At 36.1% G+C, this 14,229-nt stretch overlaps 1 long non-coding RNA gene across 2 annotated transcripts in view; it reads right to left on the bottom strand.

Annotated features, from left to right (window-relative positions):
* Nucleotides 1-14,229, bottom strand: part of LOC110401887 — a 74,284-nt gene that overhangs the window by 51,160 nt on the left and 8,895 nt on the right. The window contains exons 4-5 of one of the 2 annotated variants that reach the window (XR_002440668.1): nt 12,613-13,839; nt 12,143-12,191 (exon numbers count right to left, since the gene is read on the bottom strand). This is a non-coding gene — a long non-coding RNA (uncharacterized LOC110401887). Of the gene's footprint in view, nt 1-11,103; nt 11,856-12,142; nt 12,192-12,612; nt 13,840-14,229 lie in introns of those variants that run through there. The other variant, XR_002440667.1, reaches the window with a different exon arrangement.

The raw sequence follows: 14,229 nt of genomic DNA, 5'->3' as shown, positions 1-14,229 counted from the left end.
CCTTCCCATTTAAGAATGAAATACATCATACAAACTGTGGAAGGATTTGTAAACTGGATCAGGTCTACAAAAGCATGAGAGAATTAAAAAATATTCACCATCTGATCTATTGAGTAGTCTATAAAATAAACCAAGGAAAAAATTTGGAATCATTTAACACTGTTGCAGCAGCCTCCTCAAACCAATGTTTCCTGGGCTATGAAAGCATTAAGGCTGTGCCATGGCTATTATTAAAAAAAGGAAAAGAAATAACCTTAGATCTAGTAAGATTTTGAAAAAAAATCAAGTTGGTTGATGTATACAAGTGTTACATGTCACTGTAGACAGAACTGGGCATGTCTGAAATGAACCACATTTATCTCAGGCTCTTAGAAAAATCTGCTAAGTTCATTTGCTTTACTGATTTCCCTGATCATCTGTCAGAAAGGAAACAGACTTTTCAAACTCTGCAGAATATCTGTGGGACATTTAGGCCATTTATTCAACATTTATCTTAAAAAAGGTGGTCATGGTATTACTTTCTAGCTCATCTCCTCATTAATTCTTGATGGAAGACATAAATCTACTAAAGAAAAGATTATTTTTACATTTTTATTTTATATAACAGCACAAAGTAAAATATTTTGCATATTAGAAACCTGTCAAAACAACTGTTTTCACTGAAAAGAACATAAAACCAGAAAAGCCTGCCAAAGAATTATGATGAACCCTAGCATCTTATAACATATTTAAAAATGCTCACATCTCAGTCAATGATAAATCTTGCAAAGACTTCTACAGCTGTGAAGGGGTTGCTTTTATGTAAAGATGCTGAAAGAATCTATGGAGACCAAATATCACCTTCAATTTTATCATGCTCTGAACTGTAGAAAACAAACTGGAGAAAAATACTTGTTTGCGGGAACTCAGGTTTCTATGGAATTTAACAATAGGAAAGTCATATAATTTTTAAGCAAAAAGATCCCATTTCTTCAATATATAGATTCATGATTCTTCAGTGTGGAAGCTGTTTTTTTATCATTTGCCTTCAATAGTAACTTTTGAATAGAAACTCTTGATAAAGTAGATATATCTAGCCTTTCTTTTTCTCTATATTTCTACACTGAGCTAAATTCTGAATAGTGGTTCAGGTCTCTGCAGATCAAATTAAAAAGAAAATATAATATCTGCACATTTGAGAACATTCTCGTCTTTGATGACTTAAAGGAGATTCATCCTCCTCTCCCTGTTCCAGCAAACAATGGCATGATAATCACCTAACTGCCTCCAGTCACAAAGTTGTAATTACAGAAACAGGCTAATAATACCCAATCGCTTGCTATTTTTTATTACAAGGAATCATTTCAGATGGCTATAAACTAGCTCTTGGTAATTATTTTTAAATTTCAAAGCTAAGTTATGGAAAAAAACTAAATGGAATTTAAAAAAAGGTACAACCTGTTCTAGGTTATAAAGAAACATTTCTAAGAGTAGGAAAAGTTTTCCACCTCTATTTTGCTTGGGGAAAAAAAAAAGAAGTTGTTTTACAAACAACTAATAGTTTTTAAGGATGAGGTGGAGGGAGGGAAGAAAATCAATTTCCATTTGGAAGATATTTCAATGCACTTTGTCATGGTCATTCCATTGCTGCTATCCCAAAACATATCTGAAAGTAGATGAATATTAGATGGAAAGAAAATGAAACTGAGTAACTTCAAACTCTGTACAAAACTGATTATAATTCTAACAAGACTCCTTCACCAAAAGACACCAGTTAGCATTTAGAAATTCCTGCTCAGAGGGTATCTGACTTCATATATCCAGATGCTTCAAGCAGAGATTCTAGTCTTTATTTTAAAAAAGTTTCCAGTATAATTTCAGCCTTTTAGCACTGGCTGTTTAAAATATATCATACATCAGATTGGCTAGGAACTGTTTACAAAGTCCTTTCAGATTTTGCTCTCCTGCAAGCACAGGTCAAAGTTTCTACTTGGTATCCAACATTCCCAGCAAGTGTTGTTTAAGAAAGAGAGAAACAGAATAGTCATAGTTCCCCTCCTCCTTGTAAAATAATTCTGAAGTTATTACACATTTTGTGAGAACATCTGGATCCATGGATAAAAGGACACAGCTGTCTTACATGATTTATGATTCCATTTTCTTGTCTTTACCCGGGGCCAATTTCAGTCTTATTTTTTCATTTTCACCCCCCACCTTTCACTCATATAACTTTACCATTTTTTCAAGTGTTTTAAGATGGTTCTCACTTTCTGACTGTCCCAATAAATCCACCTTGAATTCCATATGCTTGTTACTGCTTATTTGTTTGAATGACAGATATATTCATCATTGAATAGGCACATTCTGAGTAGAGACATTTTTCACTAAAAGTAAAATAAATTGAAGAAAGTTTCACTAATATATTATTTTGCACTTGACTGAATTAACAGAAATATGACAAAAGTTTGTCAAAAAAATAAAATCAATGCTATCATTATCATTTCAAAATATGTCACCTAGTGATTCAAAACACACAAATAACGTAAAAAAGTTACTTCTCTTATCACTTATTACATTTAAAAAAATAATAATAGAAGTTAATTGCTACAGACTGGAAATGACTTACCCTGGGTCCTTACATGCGCTACTAGCGGATGTGGGAAAAAAGCCTGGAATTAAATTTTCTATGCAATAAATTTCAGACGGATTTAATATTATTTTAATTCTGTCTTTACAATTACATGATAAAACATTCACGTTGTGGAGAAAACTGGCTAAAAATATAGTTCCTTTATGTGAGGATGTCAAGCAGTATGAGGATATAAAAACATTTAATAAAATGCTGTTTACATTAGAAATTGCATCATTATAACCATATGGTATATAACACTGGTACAACAGAAAGGTGTCTAATCTTAAGGTCAGAATTCTTAATCAGGTAAAGATAGTTTAAATATCTCCAAGTCTTTAAGCTCCAGTCTTAAATCTAAGCTGTTCTCTAAATGTACTATAACAGCCTCATTCCAATAAAACTCTGTATGCAGGTTAACTTAAGACAAACCCTTGATTTGAGAATTTGAAAAGTTCAGGAAAATAGCACAGCTTGATCTCCACTCCTTACCTTGTACATGAAAATTGATTTTATCATAACAGTTGCAATTTATCAGACCACGGCTCCAGATGGTACCATTTAACTACTATAGTATCTGTAATTATTTACTGTCTCCTCAGTCTTGCTTTGATTTTAAGACTTACTATTTTAACTTTCTTCTGAATATACTGATCAAAATATGGAATCGCATCAGCTCTACTAATATTATGTCTATTATAGCCTTGCTAAAACACCTTCACTCAATTCTGATTCCTTTAGGATATCTATGTACTAAGATCCCTCAGCTGAAAGGTATATTTTCCATTGAATATACATTTTATCCTTGTGAGTAAAGCTGCTCACATTACACGATGTCAAATGCATGTCTAAGCACATTTTGTCCACTCAAACATAAAACAAATCTGTGTTTTCATTATAGAAGGATTCAGACTTATTTGGCATGATTTATTTTCACACTGTACATCAACCAGTGTTAATTTTCTTCTTATAAATATTTATTGGTAGAAACCTGTGACAGCTTGATGCCTGTCAAATGAACCTATAGCAGTTTTGGTTATCTCAACTGCCCATTTGGAAAATTACGATAATAAATACTTGATTAGTTTTCTTTAATGTCTTTGATATTTTAAAGCACATCTATAATTATCATTAATGGATTAGACAATTAGTCAGCTATCTGTTAACAGAGGCCAACAATCTTCATAGGTGCTAACAGATCTTTGTATAGTTAAACATTTCTGTAATCATATCTTTATTCTTCCAAAATAAAAACAAGATTTATTGAATACTAGCTTTTTCCATCTTTACTAGAATGCTTTAACTTTGCCATTTTATGGGCCAACACTGTTAGTGGTTTTTTTTTCCCCCCCAGCGAATACATTTAAATAGGACTTTTTTTTTCCCCTCGCACTGTGAACAATGTTTTTTATTCTAGTAGTCTCTTAATTGTAGGAATTTTATACACATTGTAGTATATGGAATGCTGTTGATTATTTTATCCATCTACAAACAACTGCTTTTCTTAATAAGAGTTTTTGTTTTGCTTTTGAAGTTTAGTGCAAATATAGTCAAAATTGTTCTATGTCATGAGGAAGAGCCTACTAAGCAGGAAGATATCAAAAGACCATTCTAAGTTGCACACAACACAGAACAAAAGTGTTTCACAGCAAAACATTTTTCATTTTTTATTTTGATGACAAAACAAGTTTCTACCCATCAAATCTTACACAATCCAAGATCTAAGGCTCCTGTGGAACATTTAAGAACAGCTAAAAATATGTATTTTGTCAATGTGGCTTCTCTTTAAAAATAGTGAAATTTTCAAAGAAAACATGACTTTTTTTATTAGTGCTAATATAGGGAAGTTAATTTAAAAAAAAAACACACACTAGAGGTGAAAGTCTGTTTTGTATGATAGCCCCCCCTCCCCCCCCATGTTGACAATTTAATCTAAACAGCAAATAGATTATAAACATGGTACCTGTTTTCAGTTATAACTAATTGCCTTCACCCCATGAAGCACCTAAGTTTGAGATGCTTTGGTGCAACATTGCTTAGCTTTTCCTTATTTTTAGCATTGTCAAGTGGAATTGCGTCTTTGCTTGCTGACTTTAAATGAGAGGCCTTGAGTCAGCGTGATTACTCAAAACTTTGACAAATCAAAGAGCCTCTTGTAAAAAAAGTAATTCTGATAAATAAAAAGCCTTGATACAATGCAAACTAACACATACAAAGTATCAGGCAACTTGTCAGTTTGCCAGCTAGGGTTTTGAATATATACAGCCTGTGAATATAAAAATAATAAATAAATATAAAAATAAACCAACATTTTAGAAGGTTTCCATACGCTTACTAAATAATTAATTCCATTGTTTTTCAAGTTTTTTTCCTCAAAACATCTCTGCTTAGCTGTGATGGGAACAGGAAGTAATAAAATGTAAGCAAAAAAATTACAAATATACTGTCTCTGTCAGAGGGGGCACTGAGTTATTCCAGTAATATGTCATAGTAATCCCAGTAAGAAGTACACATCAGTAGGATACTCGTCATCTTCTAAAAGGCTCTGTTTACATGCAAGTGTTAATCTGTCAAAAAAGGTATAGATTTCAACCCCTTAACTACAGCTGAGATTTCTGGCATAATAGTACGTAATTGCTTTCACTACTACTGGTTATTTATTCTTCTCCAGAGACCAGAACTGATACGATAAAACACACAATTGCACACATCTTCACTTAAAAGTGAAAAAAAATAATCATCTCTTCCAAATGCAACAATTTTCATGTGGATTTTCCTTTAAGACAATGTTTTATTTCTACTCTAACTAGGAGCTTCAGTTCACAATAAGTAATTTTTTGTTGTTGTTTGTATGTTTAATAGTTTATCTGTGTCTGAAAAGGAGCACTGCTAATTACTCCCCAACCTACCAAGCCAGGATAAAATTCTTACTCTTTCTTACTTCTTCTGAAGCAGGACAGCCCTCTGTAAAGGAGCTCCAAGGAAAAACAGAGTCCTTTAAAAACATCATGGATGAGCTAAGGTGTTGACCTACCCCAGAAGTTTCTGCCACAGAAGATAAACCTTTAACTTAAATGGAAAAATAGCAAAGTGATGTCTTCACAGAGATCTTGTATGGATATTGTTTCATAAGGATATGATCTGGGTATAGGTTAATAACGATGAAATATCTCTTCAAAGTTCTTAGTTTATTCATATAGCAGACACGTTTTATATGATTCTGACTTTGGACATTGATCAGATGAAATATTCAAGAAGCACTGGCATATTTGGCTTCTCTTTGAAGCCACCTCCATACTCCTATTGTATCTCTGTCTCGTACCCTTCAGGTTATTAATATTCTAGTCAGGAAAGGTATGAAAAAGGTGTCTGCCAGGAAGAAGAAAGTAAACTAATGAATTACTTTGCAGGTATTATTACATGTGTGCTAAATTTGTATGTATACTAAACTGAAAATGACTGACACGTATTCACAAGTATGTTTATGTTTCTATGAATACCTTCATGCATTTATCCTGAAATAGATACACATTAGGTCTGTTGAAGGGAAAATTTATGAAGGTGTGTTCTGAAGTGTTTATAGATGTAGGTAATAGGAAAATTGAGATATTTTCATAGAACTATCAACTCTTAAAACTAGCATATTTTACTGGAAATACTTTAATTTCTGTGATTTTTTATGTAGAAAGATCTTTGGGCACATATTTCTCTGATAGCTTTTGCTGATACAAAGAGACAAAGAAAAGCTAAGAACATTGTTCCCCATTTGTGCCCCTTAAAACATCTGTTTTGACATTTTTTTTTTTAAGAGTTCCAGGATTATTTTGAATCAGTTCCTGTACAGACTAAAAACAAGTGTCAGACATTGAGAGCTTTCACACACTGAAACATTATTCTCCAGACAGTCACAGCTAAGGTGCAACTACATCATGTGTGTAAATAAGCACAAAAAGAACTAAATTTTAAACGCCCTTGCCTATGCAAAAACTCAATAAAAACTTAATTAGCACACATTTTAAGAAACAAAAATTGTAAAATTAAAAAAATTAAATGAAAAAGTTAGGACACCACATTTGACCTGTAAAGAACAAAGATATAAACAGTCTCAAGCTTCCAGGTGAAGGAAATCAAATTGCTGTTTCCCTACATTCCAGTAATGTCATTTCATTTATTGCACATATAGTATAAAAGACATATCTCCGTAACACTTTGCAGCAAGTGGCTGCTTATTACTAGTTCTTCTGGTAGTCATTGTAGTGTGATAACAATCACGGTTACCTAAGCTGGTTTCACATGTGGGATTATTTAATATTATCATTAGGCCTGGACATTCGATTCAGGAGTGTGCAGCAGCATTTTAATTTGTACCAAAGTGTTTTTTGTGGTAACTCAAATGCAGAACTGTGCTCTGGAAAAAACTTCACGTTGTGAAAGAGCTTTCATATGGTACAAACGGGTTTCCAAGGCAGAATGGAACTTTACATAATGGGGCCTCAGCAACTGTACAAGGAACTTGTTGACTCAAACAACTAGCCTTAACGACTGTGAGAATTAAAGAATGGAGCCTTAAAGACTCAAGTTGGAATCTGTAAGATCTATGGAACCTTACTCTGTGGAGATAGAGTGATGAACTCTTTGCCTTCACTCCCTCTCAGGGCTGCTTGCAATAGATAAACTTCAGCAAACAGAGGAGGGAAAGCATGACCACCAGAGATCCTCATCAAAAAGTCCTGAATCTTCTAAACATGTGTAGTGCCACAAGTGAGGGCGGTGTTGGACCAACTAGACTGATCATGCACACTTACCCTTGTCAATTCACAGATCAAGACCCCAGACTCAGTACAATACCAGACCCAAGAGTGGCAAAATATATCTACCTCTAAATCTCACTCTGTCTCTTTTTCTTTCTTGATCTTCTGTTACCTGCATTTCTTCAGTAGCTGCTGCCTATATTTGCCTTCAAGTAGCTGATAAGGAAATAACACCTATGCCAAGTACCATTATCCACAATGCTTACTAATTGTTAGAAAATTGCCTAATTTTGCCTGATGAGTTGTTGTTAAAAGGGAGTGCCCTATTCAGTGGGATTCCAAAGATTCACCTTACTCATAACCTCACCAAGTTGGACGAGAAAATGTGGTTCAGTCTTAGACTGAAGTAAAATACTGTTATCGTCTATGATAAAAATCAATGAATTTAGTAGCTTTAAGACACTAGTTGTGCTACTGTGGGAAGATATGCATATTCTTAAAAGCGATATTTTTTTTTATGAGATTTATACATCCTATCTACCAGTATCAACCTTGCACAAGGATTCTGACACTTCATTATCTTCTACCAACAGAAAATACCACGTGTCTTAACAACAGCTACCAGATCTGTCTCAAGGCTTTTGGACACATACAGAAAACACAATCTCGTGGCTGTACCAGGGCAGTTTGTCATCATCATCTCTGCTCCCATGAAAGCAGGGTACAACAAAACAGCACTGAGTACAAAGGGCACCAACCGAAGACCTATGGACACCATTGTCTCTGCTAACTGTATATTTCACCCAAGAAAAAAGCAGCCCTGTTAATTTTTGTGGGGAAAAAAAACCCACAATATTTTGTGGTATTTGTGCCAAGTATGATTTAAATTTCCCAAGTGTGTCTCACTTGACCTTGAAGTGAATGGATCCTCTCTACATCTTGTGTCATATGGTGTCTGTCAGCCCACAGGGATGACTCAAGCATCCTAGCACTCCTGAAAAGCCAAGAAATATCTGTGTTCACATAAACTGAACAGAACTTCAGCCATTCATGACATAAAGCAATAATTATAAGTCTGAAGTTTCTGGTTGTTAACTATTCAGAAGACACTGCTTTGTAATGATATTAAGAGAAACATTAGCTACAGGGGGTTCATTAAAAAAAAATAAAATACTGGCCAGCAGGTTGAGGGAGGTTCTCCTCACCCTCTACTCTGCCCTGGTAAGGCAACATCTACAGTGCTGTGTCCAGTTCTGGGTTCCTCAATTCAAGAGACAGGGAGCTACTGGAGACAGCCCAGTGGAAGCCCACAATGATGATGAGAGGCCCAGAGCATCTGTCTTACTAGGAAAGGGTGAGAGATCTGGGGCTGTTTGATCTGGAGAAGAGAAGATAGAGAGGGGGATCTTATCAAAGCTTATAAATATCTGAAGTGTGAAAGTCAAGTGGATGGGTCCAGGCTCTTTTCAAGGGTTCCCAGCAACAGAACAAGGGACAATAGGCACAAACTAGGACACAGGAAGTTCCATACAAACATGAGGAAGGACTGCTTTACCTTGAGGGTGACTGAGTAATAGAACATGCTGCCCAGGGAGGTTATGGAGTCTCCTTCTCTGGAGATATTCAAACTCCTCCTGGACATTTTCCTGTGCAATCTACTGTAGGGAATCTGCTTCAGCAAGGGGGTTGGAATAGAAGATCTCCAGAGGTCCCTTGTAACTCCTATGCTTCTTTGATTTCAAAATAGTTGAAAATTAATTTGGAATTTTAAAGTGGTTTGTATCGAAGTTTTAAAAGTTGGAAAAACAGAATTCATGGTTCCTGTGATTATTTTCTAATGCTATTTTGTACTCGTATGCTTTTATGTTAATATAATAAGATACTCTTTATAAAGGCAAGCAAAGATTTTTCTTTATCTGCAGTTTGAAGTCTAGATGAAAGTAGGTTGCACACTCAGAAAGAACCACTGGAGTACCTGAACCTCAGATGAATTGTCTTGGTACAAAATATTCAATTTTCACATGGCAGATTTCTGCGAAAACCTTCTGGTAATAAGACATCAAAGCATTCCTTTGTCCCCACTGCTTTTCAATTATTTGTCCTTATTTCCATGCTCAAGCAAGAAAGAATATCACAAAACAACCATAAATAATCACTGTGAAACAGCACAATGTTGGTGTGGTCACATAAACCTGAACTGTCTTCCTGTAAACTCTGCAATATCGCATGTAATGGAGGTTCATAACCAGCTAGGATTTTGTCATGCTGTGACTGCTGCAACAAAAGAATCACAAATTGTAAGAATATACAAAATAAGAGAAAGGCTTGGGTGGAACACAATTAATCCTATTTGTATCTCACTTGCTATAGCAAAATAAAATTAGCGTTAACAGAGGCCTAATTACAAGTCAGATATTCTTCTGAGATCTTAGGGATATGGTTTCTCAAGGACTTATACAGACCCTTGAAAAACTTGAGGTCTGATGCTAGCCAACAGCCTAGAAGCTGACATTCCAAATGCTTGAAATCATTATCAGTAGAACATCAATACTGTTACGGACTTCTCAGTGAAGCCTGTTTTACTAAAATGAAAGAGATCATATTTTCTTTTTATATTCAATAAAACTTTCTGGCACACATCAAAAATAAATTAACACCCAGATCATGGCCTTCGCAAACATTCTTTGATCCTGCATTGTAACTGGAATACCATGCAATTTAATACACGTTATTTATTTTTGGAAGTATTCTGTCATCTAACTTAAGTTAGTACTAAAAAGCCCAGCAAAGATGAAGCACGTACAAATTCTATAGTCACAGTATCAGTATGCTTACTAGAATGATTACACAATACCTTCGTTTACATCATTCCTAAGAGCACAATATGACAGTAATCTTTACAGAACTCACACTATCAACTTTAGACAAGATATAGCAAAATCTATTTCACTTATTAAATCCCTTTGTAAAAGGCTTAATAGGCATAACAACTTTGCAGGGCAACCTATGTTAATTATTGATTGTAACTGGCACAAAACTGAAGAAGGAAATACTTCCAACACAAACTGGCACAAGCACTGTTTGCTTTAGCCCTGTAACAAATGCATTTCAGAAAGCCTGGTGGGCTTTTGAAAAGTTTTATTTTTTCTTTTCCAGAACATGAACATAGCAGCAAGAGTTCATTAATTCAGGCAAAAAATAAGATATATTTTGCCTTCAAGTCCCACAGAAGAGATTATCTGCCTTTGTCTATCAAGAACTGATTTTCTCAGGCATTCTTTCCTTTCTCTTAACAGTACACATTCAGGGCAATTAAAGGCTCATTTAGAAATGTAACTGCTTACACATAATTTTGGAAGACCTCAGTCATAACTTCAGATGCATCAGTAAATCACAGTAAATAGCGATATTGTAGTAAATAATACAAACACACATAGTTAAGATGAACAATAATTCCCTTCCAAACAATGGTATTTCTGTACCAACACTGGCAGTGACATAATTGAAAGGACGGGGTAAGTAAGAAATGGAAACACAATAGTTCCAGAGACCATATGAAAGAATTTTCATGAGAGAAATTTCAAATAAATAAATAAATAAATAAATAAATAAATAAGAACTGAACATCATGGGTTGTTCTGCTCATGAGGAAGCAAAATCACTTCCGACAGGTTCTTGGTGATACCTAACAAAATATTTTCCAGTAGACCAATGGTAATACATAAAAAGAAGAGTTGAACTCACCGAAGTGGTGAAGGGACTCTCTGGCTATGCAGCACTCCTTACCAGAAAGCAGCCAGTGTCTAAAAAATGATTGCCCTTTAGTGGCTGGCCCTTATTTGAACCCACAGTGACTCCACACCTTCTGGAATGCAGTGAGCACAGGAGCAAACAATTTGCCTGTGCTCCCTAGGCCAGCCACACCCCTTCTCCAGGTGCTGATCACCAGTTCAAGCTGTGACCTAGCAGCTCCCCTACAAGAGTCTATGGTACAGACCTATGTAGGAGCCGTCCTTGAAGAGTTGCAGCCTGTGGGTAGCTTATGCCAGATCTGTTTGGGAAAGATAGTATCACATGGGAGGGACTCCATGCTGGAGCAGGAGAAGAGAGAAACCATGAAGGAAAGTCAGAGACAAAGCATTTGGGACCGACTGAAGCCTCCATTCCCTGTTATTCTGCCTGGCTCAGAGAGAGGAGGTAGAAGAAAGTGGATAGGTAGGAAGGTGCTTTTAGTTTGTTTTTAGTTTTTCACAGTTCCAGTCTGGTAGCAATATGCAATAAATAGCATTAATTTCCCTACTCTGAGCCTGCTTTTTTTTTCCATGATGGCAACTGGTTAGTGAACTCCCTATCTTCATTGCAACCCTTGAGTCTTTTTTCATTGTATTTTCTCCTCCTGGACTTTTGCGGAGAGTGAGAAAGCAGTGTGGTAGAGCTTAGCTGTTTATCAGGGGGAAATTGCCACGTTACATCACAAGAAAATACACAATCTTACATTATGAAGGATTTTATCTTTAAAAACAGTCTTATACCTGCCTAAACAAGGCACAGATCAAAATGACAGTAGGGAAAGAAACTTAGTAAGACAAATAATCTTGAAACAGCACTAGTAACTTGTAGAATTATATCCTAATTACCAACACAAACATCTTATTGTAGATTTTACCAATTTTTTACTAACCTGTTATGCTAACACAAGACTATATTAATCACTGACAACGTGTTTGTATGGCCAATCAATTGATTTAGCTCCGTGAACATCAACTGAGTCAGATCAACTTACCTCAACTGCAAATTTGCCCCGTGGTTGAGATTTCAGGCACTGTCTTGACCTTTTAAGAAAATGGGATATATAAATACCTGCTGGCTTCATGGGCACCATAAAAAAGAATATTTAGGTAGTAAGCAAAGGAGCAATTCTTTTCAAAATTTAAACATGGAGTCTATTTCCTGGAATGTTGTTTAATTCCTGCTCCTTTCTGTCAAATGGTTTACGGGCTGGTTCGGCCCAGTTCCTGTGACTAGTGGGGCAGGGGGACCCATGGACCCATGCCTCAGGAAAGAGAAAAAGGGAAAAAGGGTAGGGAGATGGGCCTAAGAACAATACAGTGGCAATGATCTGAGGAGATATAAACTAATTTACTAAATAGGATATTGGAATGCAAAAACACAATATAACACAATATAATTACAATTTAAGCTAATAAGTTCAATAAAATGAGAGACAGTGTCCAAGATTACGGTAGGCCTTACCCTAATACCGATGGTGAGATCGCTGGGGAGTGAGCTGCTGCCGGGTCGAGAGATGGAACGAGAAGAGAGAGGGCAGGTCTTGTGATATGCGAATTTTTATCTTTCCCTCTGACCGGAAAAACAGTGACAGGGTAGCAAAGTCCTCCGGGGAATGTAGTAGCTCCTCTCTTCTGAGAACCAGGTACATACACTACATAATGTTATGATGTGGAATACTGATAGCCAAAAATCATAAAATCATGACACTTTCCTTACTCTTGGTTGCATAATCCTCACTACATTATGCTATTAAATAATGTATTCCTTCACTCATTTTGAGACATCTGTAGCTGCCTTAGCATGGGTAAAACCGTTACAAAGAAAACAGCATATATTTGCAACTTAGGCAGAAAAGCCCACAGTATTTAGCCAACTGTATCTAACTCTTTTCATTCTACTGAGGTGCTTTATACAAGCATCCATTATACTTTCCACTATGAAATACAAACCAACCGCAAATTCACCACCTATCATATACAACCAGCAGGTACATCCAGAGTTGAATACTTTCACAGTGCCAGCCATGAATTTTGGATCTACAGCCAGGCGGAGGCCAGTCATAAATGGTGCCCCTCAGGAGTGTGCCTCCTGGAGGATTGACTGTAACTCCAGTGAGTTTGGCAGTTTTAAATTAAAAGAGGGTAGATTTAGGTCAGAAGTTAGGGAGAAATTTTTTACTCAGAGGGTGGTCAGGCACTGTAACATGTTGCCCAGAGAAGTAGTGAATGTCCCATTCCTGGAGATGTTCAAGGCCACATTGAATGGAATCCTGGGCAGCCTGATCTAGTGATTGGCAACCTTGCCCAAGTCAGGAGAATAGGAGTTCGATGATCTTTAAGGTATCTTCTAACTTACATCATTCCATGATTCTGTTATAACAATGCTTGGAAAACATCACTGCGTACATTAAACCTCAGAAGTCAAAACATACATTATCCATTAAAAGACTTTCTGATCATCTACACTACACCTTAATAGACTGTCCTGGTTTAATCAGTATTCCATATCATGGCATTATGTGGTAGGCTATCTGATGCTTCAGCACAGTGCTGGGTGCACTTCCTATGTGCAGTTCTTCAGGCAGACTCAGCTACTTCATGTGAGTTCCAGCTCCGGGAGACATGATCTTCCAATATCCAGAGAGGGGGATGTTCTCTCATTTTTTCCAGGAGGCCAGCAGGTGAGGGCCTGTCAATAAAGACTCAGATTGACTCTCTCCTCTGGTTTATTTTTGGTTCAATTTATTATTCTTAATTATTCTGTTTTATCTCATATTTCTTTTAATAAATCAGTTTCTCCTATCTCAACTGAGTTTTTTCCTCTTCCTTCCCCCTCTTCTCCCAGGGAGATGGGGGGCTGTGATTATCTTCAAACCTTGACAAAAATGCTCCCAGGGATGAATTTTACTGAACTCCATAAAACACAACCAAGGGGATGCTAAACAGATATTTGATCAAGGATGCTTAAAACTGTACTTCTGTTAACTTTTAACTTGTATCATAAATGTTCTGAGCTAATAAAATTAGCAGTGAGCAAGATATTTTTTCCTTGCACTTTGCAGTCCCAATCTGAGGCAAT

The sequence above is a fragment of the Numida meleagris genome, chromosome 6, assembly GCF_002078875.1.
Source record: "Numida meleagris isolate 19003 breed g44 Domestic line chromosome 6, NumMel1.0, whole genome shotgun sequence".
In the NCBI taxonomy this organism is placed as follows: Eukaryota; Metazoa; Chordata; class Aves; order Galliformes; family Numididae; genus Numida; species Numida meleagris.
This window is presented reverse-complemented; position numbering and strand designations above follow the sequence as displayed.